This window comes from Neofelis nebulosa, chromosome 4 (assembly GCF_028018385.1).
Source record: "Neofelis nebulosa isolate mNeoNeb1 chromosome 4, mNeoNeb1.pri, whole genome shotgun sequence".
NCBI classification, from domain to species: domain Eukaryota; kingdom Metazoa; phylum Chordata; class Mammalia; order Carnivora; family Felidae; genus Neofelis; species Neofelis nebulosa.
The window spans coordinates 22,467,428-22,480,928 of NC_080785.1; the positions used below are offsets into that span (position 1 = coordinate 22,467,428).

The window sequence follows — 13,501 nt, forward strand, 5'->3', positions numbered from 1 at the left end:
AACCCGCCCCCCCTCCCTGCGCGCTCCCTTCCCAAGGCGACCACCTGCGCCGCCCCACTTACCATCTGCCCCGCGGGGAGGGCCCCTCGGGGTAGCGGTGCCCTCCCTGCTCCCGGGCGGCTCTGGGGGAGCTCGATGTTTGCCTCCAGCCCTCCGCTACCGGAGAGATCAGGTTCCTCCCCTCCTCCCCCTCCAGCTCCGGCCGCCGCCGCCGCCGCCTCCTTCTTGCATGACACAGCAGAACCGCAGCTGCTGCAGCAAGTCCCAACCATCCGCCCAGGAAGCGCCGCAACCGGGACTCGGGAGGGGCAGAGGGGGGCGAGGCTGGGGCCACCGCCGAGGGGGATTCTTGCCCCCACTTTGCACCACACACTTGTTTCCCAACCCGGGGGCATGGGAACAAAATCAGGCTAAAGCCGACAAGGCCGAGCCGTTGAGGAGTGCTGGGGTTTGGCGTCAGAAGGGATGGGACCAGAGAGAAGGGTGCGAAGGAGACCCCAGTAGGGGCAGGACATTGCAGGGAAGGAAGAGGCCGAGAAGTCAAGGGCCAGGCTGTGAAGGAGAATAAAGGAGGTCAAAGAGAGGTAAGGAGGGAGAGTTGTTGAGAAGGGAGACGGAGCTGGGGGGTGGGGGGGTGGGGGTGGTGGTGGTGGTGGTGGAGAGCTGCAGGGGAGGGAGGACCTGGAGGGAGTACTGGGGGAGGCCTGAGCTAAGTACCCAGGCAGCATGAGGGCTGAACTGGGAGGCAAGGGCACAAAAGGGGAAAGGGATGTTGGATTTAGGCATTACATAGGAAGGTAAAAATTGGGGGACATATTATGGCATGAGAAGGGATGTAGTGGAGATCATTCATCATGGCTGATGAGGTAAACTGATGAGGTGGAAAGAGAGAGAGAGTCGAGGCAAAGCCAAAAGAACGGGTGATCTGACATCCCACCCTTTAGTTTCCTGAGAAGTTTTTCGTAATTCCGCCAGTACAAACAGGGAGTTTTCCTTATAAATGGAACAGCATGAACTAAAGCATAGAAGTAGCTGTTTAGCTCAGATTTACAGCACAGGATTTCCATGGTCCACAAAAACTTTAAGGCAGAGATTTGGGATTTAAGGCATAAGCGCATAAAGGGGTGGTGATTCAGTAATCCCGAGGGCACTCAAAACTGATGTTACAGTTTCCACACAGCACTGGATTTGAATAAGTATTTCAGAGTGTTTGTTAAATGTTTCAGTTAAATGCACTGGAAATGAGGACAAAATTATTGGCTGAAACTATCCTAAAAATGCACCTGCTCTTTTTCTTTCTCTCTATACTCACGTACACACACATACGTACACACACACACACACACACACACACGTGTAATTTCGAGGGTCTAGCATGTACAGTATGATTAAGGGAAACATGTTTTTCTGATGATTTTATTTCCTACCAAAACACACGCTACTAGCATTTTACAGCAAACCAGCTGCTTCTCACCATTTGAAACAATGTGGTCAGAAAACTAATGCAAACACTGCCACTTTGGTTTTGTTTGTACCTTCCAGGTCACATCTACGTACCTCACTTCCTGACACAAACAAGTTTTTACTGTTGTCAGCAACAAAGCCCTAATATAGCTGCGGAAGAGAAAAACTGCATTGCATTTAGCCTCCTGCAAGCATCATCAACAGTTACCGGAGGAATGTAATTCCAGAAAGCTTTAAAGCTGGTGGTGATGGTAATTATGTATCAAATGCCTGATTCTATTTCTGTTATTATTGTTTTGTCATTTCTGTTCTACCCAAGAGCTGGCTGAACTCGCAGAGAGACGAATCCAGTTTTTCTTCTTGACTTGGTACAAAATTAATCAGACCTGATAGAAAACTCATTGCTCTTGGGGAAAATCAAGTAGGAGCCACGAAATGTCATTTTAGCAGAGCGTGGGTTTTGAGACTGTAGGAAAGGATTTGAAGACGCTCCTTCTGTTCGGTTTCCTATGTAACGAGCAAAGGCTACACGCACGCACAGACGCCACAGCTCCCGGATGCTGTGGCTCCCTTATCTGGGCTCCTGCAGCGCCAGAAGCCCCTTCGGGATGCTGCGAGGGGCTCCCGGTGGGTGGTGGTAGGAACGCTGCGGCCGCGGCCACTCCAGCCGCTGCTGCTGTTGTTGCTGCTGCAGTCACGTGGGAGCCCCTTTAAGTTTCCATAGAGAGGCCTCTCCGGTGTCACATGATGGACATGATATAATGAAACAACATTGTGGAGAGGAAAGCATTAGGGGAGCCCACGGCTACGAAAACAAGTGAGTGAGAAGAGGTGGGAGGAAGAGAAACTACGCCACCTCCCCTGCAGCCGAGCCGCACGCAGCAGCCAGCGAGAAGTGGGCGACGCCGGGGGGGGGGGGGGGGGAGGGGGGGCAGGGAGACGGGGTCCTCAGCCCCGGCCCGGGGACCCCGCCGCCCACCGCCGAGAGAACAACTTTTAGCCGGCAGCCTCGGCCACCGCCGCACCTGTCTCCGGAGCCTCCATCGCTCCTCGTGACGATCAAAGGGAAATTCTAGAAGAATATGCTCTACAAATATACATGCGCATCATTTTCCTCCTCGCGTCTGGCTCTGGAAGGAGGAAAGAGAAAGGGATACTAGCGGCAGCGTGCGTTCCGCCCCAAGGTAAGTTGTGGAGGGTGGGGAGAGCCGGCCCAGCGGGACTTTGGGGTGGGAATTTTGTTCCCCGTTTAGCCCTCTCGAGGTGAACGGGGCGTCCCCTCGCTCCTGAAGAGGCGGACGGGTCGGATGGTCCAGCAGAAACATTTCCACTGTGGACTGTTATTTCCTCTTTCGCACGCCCGGCGGTCCCACCCTCGGACTCCCCGGGGCCCCTGGCCTCCCCCCGGAAGGGGCGGCAGGTCACGGCCGGGATGTTCGGGAGCGGGGCGAGGGAAGGTAGGGGTTGTGGCGTTGGCCGGGAATGCCGAGGCGGTTTCGCCATGTTTGTGTTGCTAAGAGCACTTTTTTCCCCTTTGAGGTGGCTTGATGCCACATGGCTCCTCCGGAGCCGCTGCCGGGTTGAGAGAGAGAGAGAGAGAGAGAGAGAGCGAGAGTGTGTGTGTGTGTGTGTGTGTGTGTGTTTTCAATGTCCGCATTCCAGCTAATGTTGCGCAGATAAAATTCAAACTTGAGGTAAACAGAAGAGGAGGAGGAGGAGGAGGAGGGGGGAGGGAGGGGGAGACTGTTTCCATTTCGAGATCCCACCTCTTCACTCCGCGGAAACCAACATCCCGAATCTGGAGAGCGCTCGCTGGTTTCTCCCACCTACCCCACCTTTGCTGTCGACTAGAAGTCAGGCGGCGAGGGGGAGGGTACTTATGGAGGACGCGGCGTCTGGGTTCAGAAAGGGAAAAACACCCCTGGCACTCGGGCCTGGGGCTACCTCCTCCTTTTCGCCGGGAGGGATGGAGGGTGTCTTGGGATCGCCCTGGGCCTGGGGGACGGGAGGTCGGCGCTCCCGGGCGGGGCGAGGGGGCGCTTGCCCCACTCCCTCCCTGTTACTTTCGGGGACCGGACGGTCTCGCTCCCACCCCACCCCACCCCAGGCGCAGGTTCCTGCAGGCGGGCTGGGTGGGTCTCCGGGCTTCCAGAGGGCTGGTTGCGTAGCAGGTGTGTGGTGGGCATTTCTATTTTGTAAGTCTTGCATTTGGTGGGACGACGTGGATGGACAGAGCTGCGTCTTAATTTTTTTTTTTTTTTTTTGTTTGCAAATTAGGGAGAAAAATCAAGACGTTCCACCCCGCCCCTCCTGTTTTAAATACGGATTCAGCTCGAAGCTAGGCTGAAGGGTGAGTGGGGATGTTTAAGGGTGAGGGTGAGCTTCGTCATGTGGAAAACTAGGCTTTTGACAGCTTGTGGCCACCCCCCCCCGCCCCCCCGCCCGGGCGGAGTGCGAGCTCGGTGGTCTGACAGGGGTGACGTCCCGCGGGGTGGGAGCAGGCGCAGGGTCCCGAAGTGCGCGAGGGTCCGCAGCCCTCGTCGCGGGGGAGTGCCTGGCCACGTGAGGGTGGTCTGCGGAAGCGCCGGAGCCGAGAGATGGGCGTGAAGTGCGTAGCACAGTGGTGCCGGGGGCGGACACGAAACAGCCGTGGGCGGTGGAGCGCGGAGGAGCGGAGACTCGCGCGGGCCCGGCCCCAGAGCCGAGGCGACCGTTTTATTCCGAGCGGCGGCCGGAGCCGGGCGCCTTCCCCGCCGGGCCGGCGTCCCGGGCGCGGGTGGGTGCGCACTTCACGGCCCTCTCCCGGGAGACCGTTTCCGGGCGGGGTCCCCGGCCACGAGCGAGGGCTGTAAACAGGGTGGCGCCCTCTGCCCTCCGGCCCCCGGCCTGCCGGGGCGCGCGGCCGGCGGCGCCCGGAGCGGCGGAGGCGCGGCCGCGGCGCCGGCCAGTGGGGCGGCGGGGGCGCGCCCGCTCCCCGCCGCCCCCGCGCGCCCCCGCCGCCCCGCCGGCCGGCCTCCTCTGTTTTTGTTTTGATGGAGCCCGCGTGCAGCTGGCGCGTGTCGAGTCACGTGCCAGGGGCGGGAGGGGGCTGGGGCGCGGGAGGCGAGGGCGCGGTGACGCACGCGTCCGGAGGGCCTGCCGCGGGGCTAGGGGCGAGGGGGCGTGTGCCCCAGGCAGATCTCGGTGGTGCAGGGTGTCGAGGCCGCATCTGGTGGGGTTCGTGGGAGTTGATGCTCGGTAAGCCTTATTCGGACGTGGGTGTGAATCCCACTGCACTTCTAGCTCGTCGTCACGGCATCTAGGCGAGCCTCATCTGTCCGGGCGGGGGCCCGGCGTGCGCTGGTTCGGTCCAAGATGGAGCAGACCTTACCGGCGTGTGTCTTTTCTGCGGGCACGTAGAGACCTGTATGTCGTGCTTAATCCTGGCTGCAAGTTATAAACAACTTGAGAAAGACTCCTATGCGTGGCCCAATCCCAGACTGATTGACCCCAAATCCAAATAGGGCTTGGACGGTAGAGTATTTAGAAAAAAACCTTTCTCGGTGTGTTTGATGCACAGTGAGGGGCGAGAACTTACAGAGGTCGCCGGCTTGATGGCATAGATGTTTGTGAAACGATCTGTAGGGAGGAAATAGTAAAAATAGCTTAAATAGTTAACACGTATTAACACTAGATGGGTCACTGTCTGCACTGTGGCGACGCGGGTATGGATATTGGATGAAACATTGTCGTCCCCATTTTACAGCTGGGAAATTGAAATTCACGAGGAGTGGTGAGAGTTTGTCAGTGATGATACCTGATTAGTACCCAGGGAGGCTGACTCCAGACCTCATGCTTTAGACCATTGCATATGTTGCATCTGAAATAACACCTTGACCTGAGGGCCATGAATTTGAGTGAATAGGAATACTTACATGTTTGCCCACGATCCCGCGAGTGTATGTGCGTATGTTTATATATATTTTTTTATGTACGAAGCTTTACTGGTATTGTCGGGGGGATAGGGGAGAATCACTTGGTGAATTCGTTAAGGCCTATAGGCTACTAATATTTACATGAAGTTTATTGTGTAGAGAGAGGGATCCGAGTAACGTGAAGAGGACCGATTCTGTGGAAGTTTTTTGTTTTGTTTTTGTTTTGAGGCTTGAACATAGCGTTTGTGAAGTGAAGAGTCTGGAAGGTGCAGATATTTCCTAAGGATTTACATGAGCAGCCACAATAAGCCCCTTCGGTTCTTACTAATGACTGCTGTCTAGTATTGTTAGCTGTAAAGCAGACATAGGCATATTATCAAGTTTTAGGGATTGGTTTTCATGTGGCTTGCAGTTTGGGTTAGAAAAGTTTATAGACCCACTGAGGCAAGCTGGACACAAATATGAGTGTCATGGGTCTGGCATGGAAATGATCTCTCTCCTTCTCCTGTCATCCCTGTCCTTCTTAAGCCACCAAGAACACTTTTCTCCAGCATTGCCTAACCAGTTGTGGTTCATTTCACAGCTCTGCACAGGTTGTTCCTCTGCTTCTTGAGTACCTGGTTCCACATTTCCCCTGGTTTCTGTTCAGAAAACATTTAAATACCCTCCCTGTGTCACCGCTGTGTTCTGTATGTATCTGTGTTGCTGCATGTTTTACAACACAGGGTATTTTTGTTTACATGTTAGACACTCTGACTAAATCCAGCTTGTCAAAGGTGCTAATGGTGATTCTTTGTATATCACTGGGACACAGTAGGCATGTAAGTTTACCGTGTGGGTCTGAATTGAATTTGTGTTGCATTATACGTGGTGTTCGCCTCTGTCACCCATCCTCATTCTTAAATGTCTTCATCTCCTCTGCTGCTAGCTTATTAGGCTCAAAGCACACATCCTTGAACAGAGAATACGGAATACTATGGACACGTTCTTGTGAAAGGAACAGAACCGAAGGAGCAAAATGTAATCAATTTTCACTTGTTTCCGAATTTCATTCCCAGTTGGCTAACTGGACCGCGTGAATTTTCTTGGTTACTCCTGTAAACTGGGACGGATGCTCAGCATCCTCACTTTTCAGCTTTTTTAGGAAAGAAGAAAGGGCACTCTGTTATAGATGGACGTATTTTATGTGCCATAGCAGAGTATAGATGCTTAATCACTTTTCATTACACTGTAATTTTTAGATTTAGTATTACCGGGGTATTTATAGAGCAGCATTCTCCCGTAGAGCTTTCTGAGACCATAGACATGAATTTTACTGATATATGTATAATGACTTCAAGTAATAGCCACTAGCCACTTGAAGAGTTTCAATGTGGCTAGTGTGACATAGGAACTGATTGCTAGTTGATTTCAGCGTAAGGAGCCACCACTAGCTAGGGGCAAATGTATTGGACAGCACAGCTACGGAGGATTCGCTTATGGTTAAGTCTGGTACTTGACAGGTAAACGTTTAGGCTGAAGTTATTCTGCCTTTACAAGAAAAATCTTGATTCATTTCCTAGGGCCTAACACTGTGCTTCTCGTTCATAGATTATAAGGTGTTTACTAGGTGATATTTTTGACCTGTATGAGGTCTTCATATTATAGAGCATTTGTCTGTGTGTTCTGGGAACTTTCCACGTAATTCATGTCATCTCCCTTTTTTTAGGAGCAGAGTGGAGTGATTATGAATAGTTGTAATTATGAGTAGCTACAAGTCAAAGGGATTTGAGCCCTTGACCTGTAAACTGAATGAAAGTCCCATAAGCATAATCATTACTTCTCTAAGATGTGTTGTGAAAAGCAGGCACTGTGTTTGTCCTGCTGACCCTTGTATCCCTGGTGCCTCATACAGTATCTGACACATACCAAGCGTTTATAATTAGTTGTCGAATGGATGAATGTTCAAGTAGGTTAACCCCTCTAATGTGGCTTCAGAAGGTACATGTATAGAGCTGAACAAGAGGCTGAGTACCAGTAACTACACCGTATTTATGGTTCTTCCAAGGAACGCAGTCTTTCCCGGGACGTTATTGTTCACTCAGTGACTTTGATTTCTTCCCTGTAAGGTATGTAGCAGGACTTGTGATCCTTTATTGATAACACAGAAGTAAAGTCACGAGAAGATTGGTGGTCAGGTCATACAGAGAGAGTTGGAAGCGTAAGTCAGATTGAAGTAGTTCCTTCTATTGCCTTATGCACTCGTCCCCGATTCTTTTTCAGTGAAATAAACTCATGGCACTGAGCTATGTTAGAAAATTTGGTTTGTAAAGTTGAAGGTAATTATGTATGTTAATAGAGTCTGAAAACAGCTCTGAAAATACATCTAGTATGGCATGACATGGAGAAAAGAGCTTCAACATGAGAAACAGGAACGGAAGCATTTATTTCTTAAATCTCTAAATCTCAGTCTGTGGTAATCCTAACACCCAGGTTATAAATTTCTCAAAGGGAATATTTAAAAACGTAAATAGAAACAGATGTTTAGGTTGTGCAGATAACCACTACCAGGCTTTGAAATATTTATGTCGAAAGGTACTATATACATCAAACATCTGTTCGGAACGAGAGCCCCGAGGCCCACAATTGTAGATTTCATTTCATGTGGTGGGTGCTGTATTGGGGAGTTGATGACGGAGCCCGATATGTGGTCTGGTGCTTGTCGAAGGTGGTGCACAGGCTGCTGTCACGGCTGTGTCTCAGACTTCCCTTCCTCGTGGTGTGAGGTGTGGCTGGGTTACAGGCTCGTCCTCATGCCTAGGACGCAGGCTAGCTTCCTATTTTTCTGCCACTGTGTGTTCCACAAATGAAAACTAAGTTTATACTAGAGTAAGTAAAATACATTTGAAAATGCAAATCTATCATTTAGAAAAGATCACGTGATACATTCCAAGATAAAAACATGAAGTGTATTTTTCGGGGGGGGGCAGTGGGGAGGGGAGGGCAACTTTCCCTTTAGCGATTTCTGGCCTCTTAATCCATGGCTCTTTACACACATTTGGTGTGTGCTTCTTTGATGTCAGTGGTAGTGGGGGGAAGCCCCAAAACTGTTAACCACGTATCCCATAAATTTGGGGACCCTTAAAACCAAAACCAAAACACGACTATAACAAGACAAAACTAACCTCTCCTGTCAGCAACAAAAGTTAACCCAAGCAATCAATTAAGTATAAAGGTCTGTGAGGTTTGAGTTGTGTAGAGGTCAGTAACATGAAGGTTTTTTTTTTTTTTGAAGGCATTAAATGTAAATTATTCTAGATAAAAGAATTTATATGTGTTTAACCATGTAGCAATAATAAAAGAATTCATATTGCAGTAGGTCAAGATGGATGTATTTGTCTAGAAGATCCTGTGGGACCACTTCGGATTCAGGTGTGTAGTTAAAGAATCATTTCAGGTTTATTGAGAACTGTCCCTAGTGACGTCGGTCACTAACTTGGTATAATAATTGAGGGAAGTTAACTGGTTTCATTTCTTTCTCCTCAGTGGGGTGGGTGGTTTGGATCACTGGTTCCCAGACTTAGCGTGCGTTAGGCTCACCCAGGGCTTGTTAAACCCAGATTGTCGGACCCCCGGCCCAGAGTTTCTGACTCAGCGGGTCTAGGGTGGGCCTCACGATCTGTAGTTTTTGCAAGTTTCTAGGAGATGCTGCTGCTGGTCGGGACTACATTTTGAGAACCACTGGATCAGATCATCTTTTGTAAAGTTGTATAATCTTGGGCCTGTTTCTTCGTTTTTCAAGTGGCAGGCACCTGTCCTTTGAATTCTGCAGTATCGTGTCCTTTAAAGATTGCTGGATGGCAGACTGAGTTGTAAAAGTTTAAAATGGGTTAATTTAATTTTATGAGAATTCAGGTATTTTGCAAAATCTTTGGATCTGTTCAAATTTAGATTGGGTATTCTCACCCAGTAGTCAAGGTCCCCAGTTAAATTATACTGGAATATTTCCGACGTTATTAAATGACAACACTATTCTCTGTTTCTTAAACCTGAATGTTCTATCAAATATAACCAAGCAACTTATAATAGCTCCAGGATATGATGGAGCACATTACATAATTGGGAGCTCACTAAATAAAATGGTGTTTATGAGACAAAGCTCCTTTCCGAGTTAAAACTCTGTGAGTTTGGGTTCTTGGTAGATGGATAGCATTAACTTGGACATCCTTCCAAGTTAACTGCTTTAGCAGAAGAGTCACGGCTACAGGAAGGAGATGCTCATTAGGGGATTAAGAGTAAGTTGTCACGGCATGGCCATTCCCTGTCTTGAGGACTTTGGGGAACAGCGGAGGCTCTGCAGTTTGTAAATGAGGAGCATTTCGGGCTAAAATCTGGTAGGACGGCTGTGGAGCCAGGAGATGTCATAAAGCAGCCCTTGCAGGTCACGTGTACTGTTCTTACCCAGAGTGTGTGTTTATTTTTCTGGTGGTGGTGGTGGTAGGGGGAAGTAGTGAAGGGGCTTTGGGGAGGGGTTGGTGGCGATTCTAAGGCATTCTGACAGGTTGTGCTCTGGAAATATTCCATATTAAACTAGACTCCCAGGTGCCAAGAGCCAGATGGACTCACGGTCTGAGGTGAGTTGAAGTGAGGATTGACAGTACATTCTAATGTGAGTGAATTTATGGGAGAAGAAAGGATAGCAAGAATTTTTTTTTTAAATTTTTTTTAATGTTTATTTTTTCTTGAGACAGAGACAGAGTGTGAACAGGGGAGGGTCGGAGAGAGAGGGAGACACAGAATCCGAAACAGGCCCCAGGCTCCAAGCTGTCAGCACAGAGCCCGACGCGGGGCTCGAACCCACGAACTGGGAGATCATGACTTGAGCTGAAGTCGGATGCCCAGCCACTGAGCCACTCAGGTGCCCCAGGATAGCAAGAATTTTTAAGGGAAAAATCTTACCTGAGAGCAAGGAAATAAAAAAGAAATGGGTGAGGTGTAGGGGATGGCAGGGTAAAAATGAAAGGTTTTAAGTTTTTTAAATGTTCTAAAACCGTGTGTATGTCAAGGCTAGTTAATAGCACAGGGTTCTTTGTTAGAAAATAACTTAATGAGTTTTCCTTTTAATTTCCAGTGAATGCTTCAAGATACCACCAGATGCTATTATTTGACTTCTCTCGCATGCCTTTCCAACGTTATGCCCGAGATCCATACAGTGCTTACTTTTTTAGATTGCTTTATGATCGTTAACTTGTTTAAATCAAATTCCTGGAAGGCACACACAGTGTTTATTATTGGATGTGTTTTATGGATTAGGAAGCAAATCATTTGTGTAGCACAGGCCACAAATCTGGGCGGAGGCCATGAGATCTCACTGCTTTTCACGTCTGCTGGTGTTAATTTTATCTTGAAATTCTCTGTTTTCTAACTGCTTTTATAAAATGATTGAACCTTAAATCTTAAAGTTGAGTCAGCATCCATATAATTGATTTTAGGCTGTATTTCAAGGAAAGGGCCTTAGATTTTGATATACTGTTTATTTCTTTGAAAAGGACCACATGTGACTTGCTGCTCGTCATTTCTTGACTTCAACATCTGTGACATAATCTTCGGAACTAAATCTGTGACACTGGTTTGAATTTTTTAGACTTGAGAGTTTGAGGCTGGGGTTGGCAGTCTCTATGACAGGAGTGCTGGGGGGGATGGCCCTTGGACCAGTTTTCACTCAGCAGTGGGAGGTGGGGTGTGCCGCTGTGTTATCTCCCGCCTTCCCCTTCCTCAGCATCTTTTAAAAGCCTCCTGTGCTTCGGGGAGTTAAGACACTTAGTGTTTTTCTTGTATTTAATCACATTAGCACCGGGCAACATCGTCCTTGCCCTTGTCACATGTCTTCAGTTTCCTCTCTTCCAACTTGTGTCACTTCTTTTCTTAGTTAGGCATCTAGCTTCTCAGGATGACTTCTGGTCGGCCAAAGCCCCCCATCTGTGGATTTCCTTCATGATCCTGTCTCCACGTGTTTCTCTTCTTCCTTTCCCTGCCAGTTCTCTCCTTGTGCTGTGGCCGATTTTATTTAGTTTGGTGGAAAGGGTATTAAGGTAGAGTAGTGTTAGTAACTGTAAGAACGATTAGTGGGTACGTGCCCCTTGGGATGCTCTGCTAAGCGCTTCGTGTTCTTCCCACGGGATCCTAGTTCCCACTTGCTACGGTACCGTGGGGGAGAATGTCCAACTCTGTGGCATAGGCTGTCATCTGGAAAACGGGGGCTTGGTGGAGTAAGGTGTGTCTGGCCCTACAATGTTGTGATTGAGTTTATTCATCCTCGAAGGAATACTTCAGCTTTCTGAAAGATACCTGTTACTCAAGATTGGGGTCTCAGTGTAGGGGTGTTGCTGCTCAATCCCAGGAGCAGGATCCAGGACTCCTTATTTCAGACTGCCTGCAGTGTGGCCGGCCTTCTTTTTCCTTCAGAAGCCAGGGAGGAGCCTCAGGGGACCCTTCTCCATACTTGTGCCATCTACAGTAGAAGACCTGAAAACTGAACCTGAACACTCCACTTTGGAAAGGTTGTTGACCCCGATTTGGAAGATTTTGCCACTTCTCATCTGCATGGTGGTGACATTCTGCTTCTAAAGACATCTTTTTTCATTGATGGTTCATGAGGAGAGTTTCTGGGAACCTGCTTAATTCTTCTGTTAATTCTTGAAGAGCTTATTAAAAAATGCTACCTCACAGGTTTTCTCTTGCAAAATTATACGTGGTCTGTGACCTTGAGTGCCTGTTTCCTATTTCTAGGGGAATTTTTGTTAGTACTGAATCTTTCTGTAATGTTCACAGCTACGCCAAGCTACTTATCTGTTCATTGTCAAGGCCACTGACAATTGTTTTGCTTTCTGCTTTCGTATTGATGTATCATGCATTCATTGCACGTATTGTCCATTTTCTAAAAATCTATGATTATCTTTTTTGTTTCTTTATGTTTCCAGAGAGATTAATCATTGCTGTGCTAGGAACACTTACTTACTCAGCTTTGTCTTTAGTGTTGTTCATATTCCTTCAGCTTTTCCTACTTTTTTAGTTTTTCAAAATTGTATGGTACCTAATTCTTAGAGGCTCTATCCCAAAGGAATTTGTGAGGACTCTTTGAATTTTAGGGATTACTGCCCGAGGATGCAAGTATTTGGTAGCAACAAGTGAAAAGTATTTTCTTTTAAATTCATTTATTTTTTTTGAGAGAGTGAGAGTGCATGCACATACACGGGGGAGGGGCACAGAGAGAGGGAGAGAGAGAATCCCAAGTAGGCTTCACACTGTGAGTGCAGAGCCCCACGCGGGGCACCGTCTCACGACCTTGAGATCAGACCTGAGCTGAAGTCAAGAGTCGGATGCTCAACTGACTGAGCCACCCAGGCACCCCAGGTGAAAAGTATTTTTAAATAGAATGCTATTCATAGGCTTTCTTTGGACTTTATCTTTAAAATCTGTGGTCTAGTTGATTATGCCTTTTAGTTGGTTTGTGAACAGTTAACTGTGGTTGCTGTGTTTATAAGCTTCTCCTATTTTCATGACAAAAGGTATAAAAATCCTGTTTTTCTCCCACTCTTAAAGGGTTCAAAATTAAAATTCTTTCTGCTACAAATTTAATTCTTCTGAAAGGGAACACAGGAGTTTGCTCTTTGCCATTTATATTTGTTACTACCTAACTAGTAGTTTGGAACAAAGACTTTGTAGGCTTAGTGAATCAGTATGCTGTTCAGTCCTTTCATGTCAGCTACAGAATATTTTTCAGTAGTAGCAGATCATTTGCGATTGTAAACAACAGAAATATCCCAACAACAGATTTGCTTTAAAAAGATTTTTAAATGTTTATCCAGATAAGAAATGCCTCCCCATAGCTGAAGAACATTTGCTCCTATGTGTGTGGGGTGGGGATGGGAAAGTGGTGGTGATGGTGGTGTCCTGGCTTATCCTGGGCTCATGCTGTGTCTCATGGTCCCAGCCCCTTAACCCCAGGAAGGGCCCAGCAGTTTTAGAGATCATTGGCAGTGGGACCCCGAGAGGGACTGGAAACGCCCTTCTCCTTACTGCGTTTCGTTCTTGTTTTTGCAGGGTACTCGTTGTTTGAAAGCACTGAAATGCAATTGTATAAA

The 13,501-nt window shown here is 48.2% G+C and overlaps 1 protein-coding gene across 1 annotated transcript in view; it reads right to left on the bottom strand.

Moving 5' to 3' along the window:
- The window catches only part of MKLN1 (muskelin 1), a 370,372-nt gene extending 370,161 nt beyond the window's left edge, over positions 1-211 (bottom strand). The window contains exon 1 of the mRNA XM_058728683.1: positions 63-211. The gene's annotated coding sequence lies outside the window, so the exon portion shown is untranslated. The remainder of the gene's footprint in view (positions 1-62) is intronic.
- Positions 212-13,501: the final 13,290 nt, after the last annotated feature.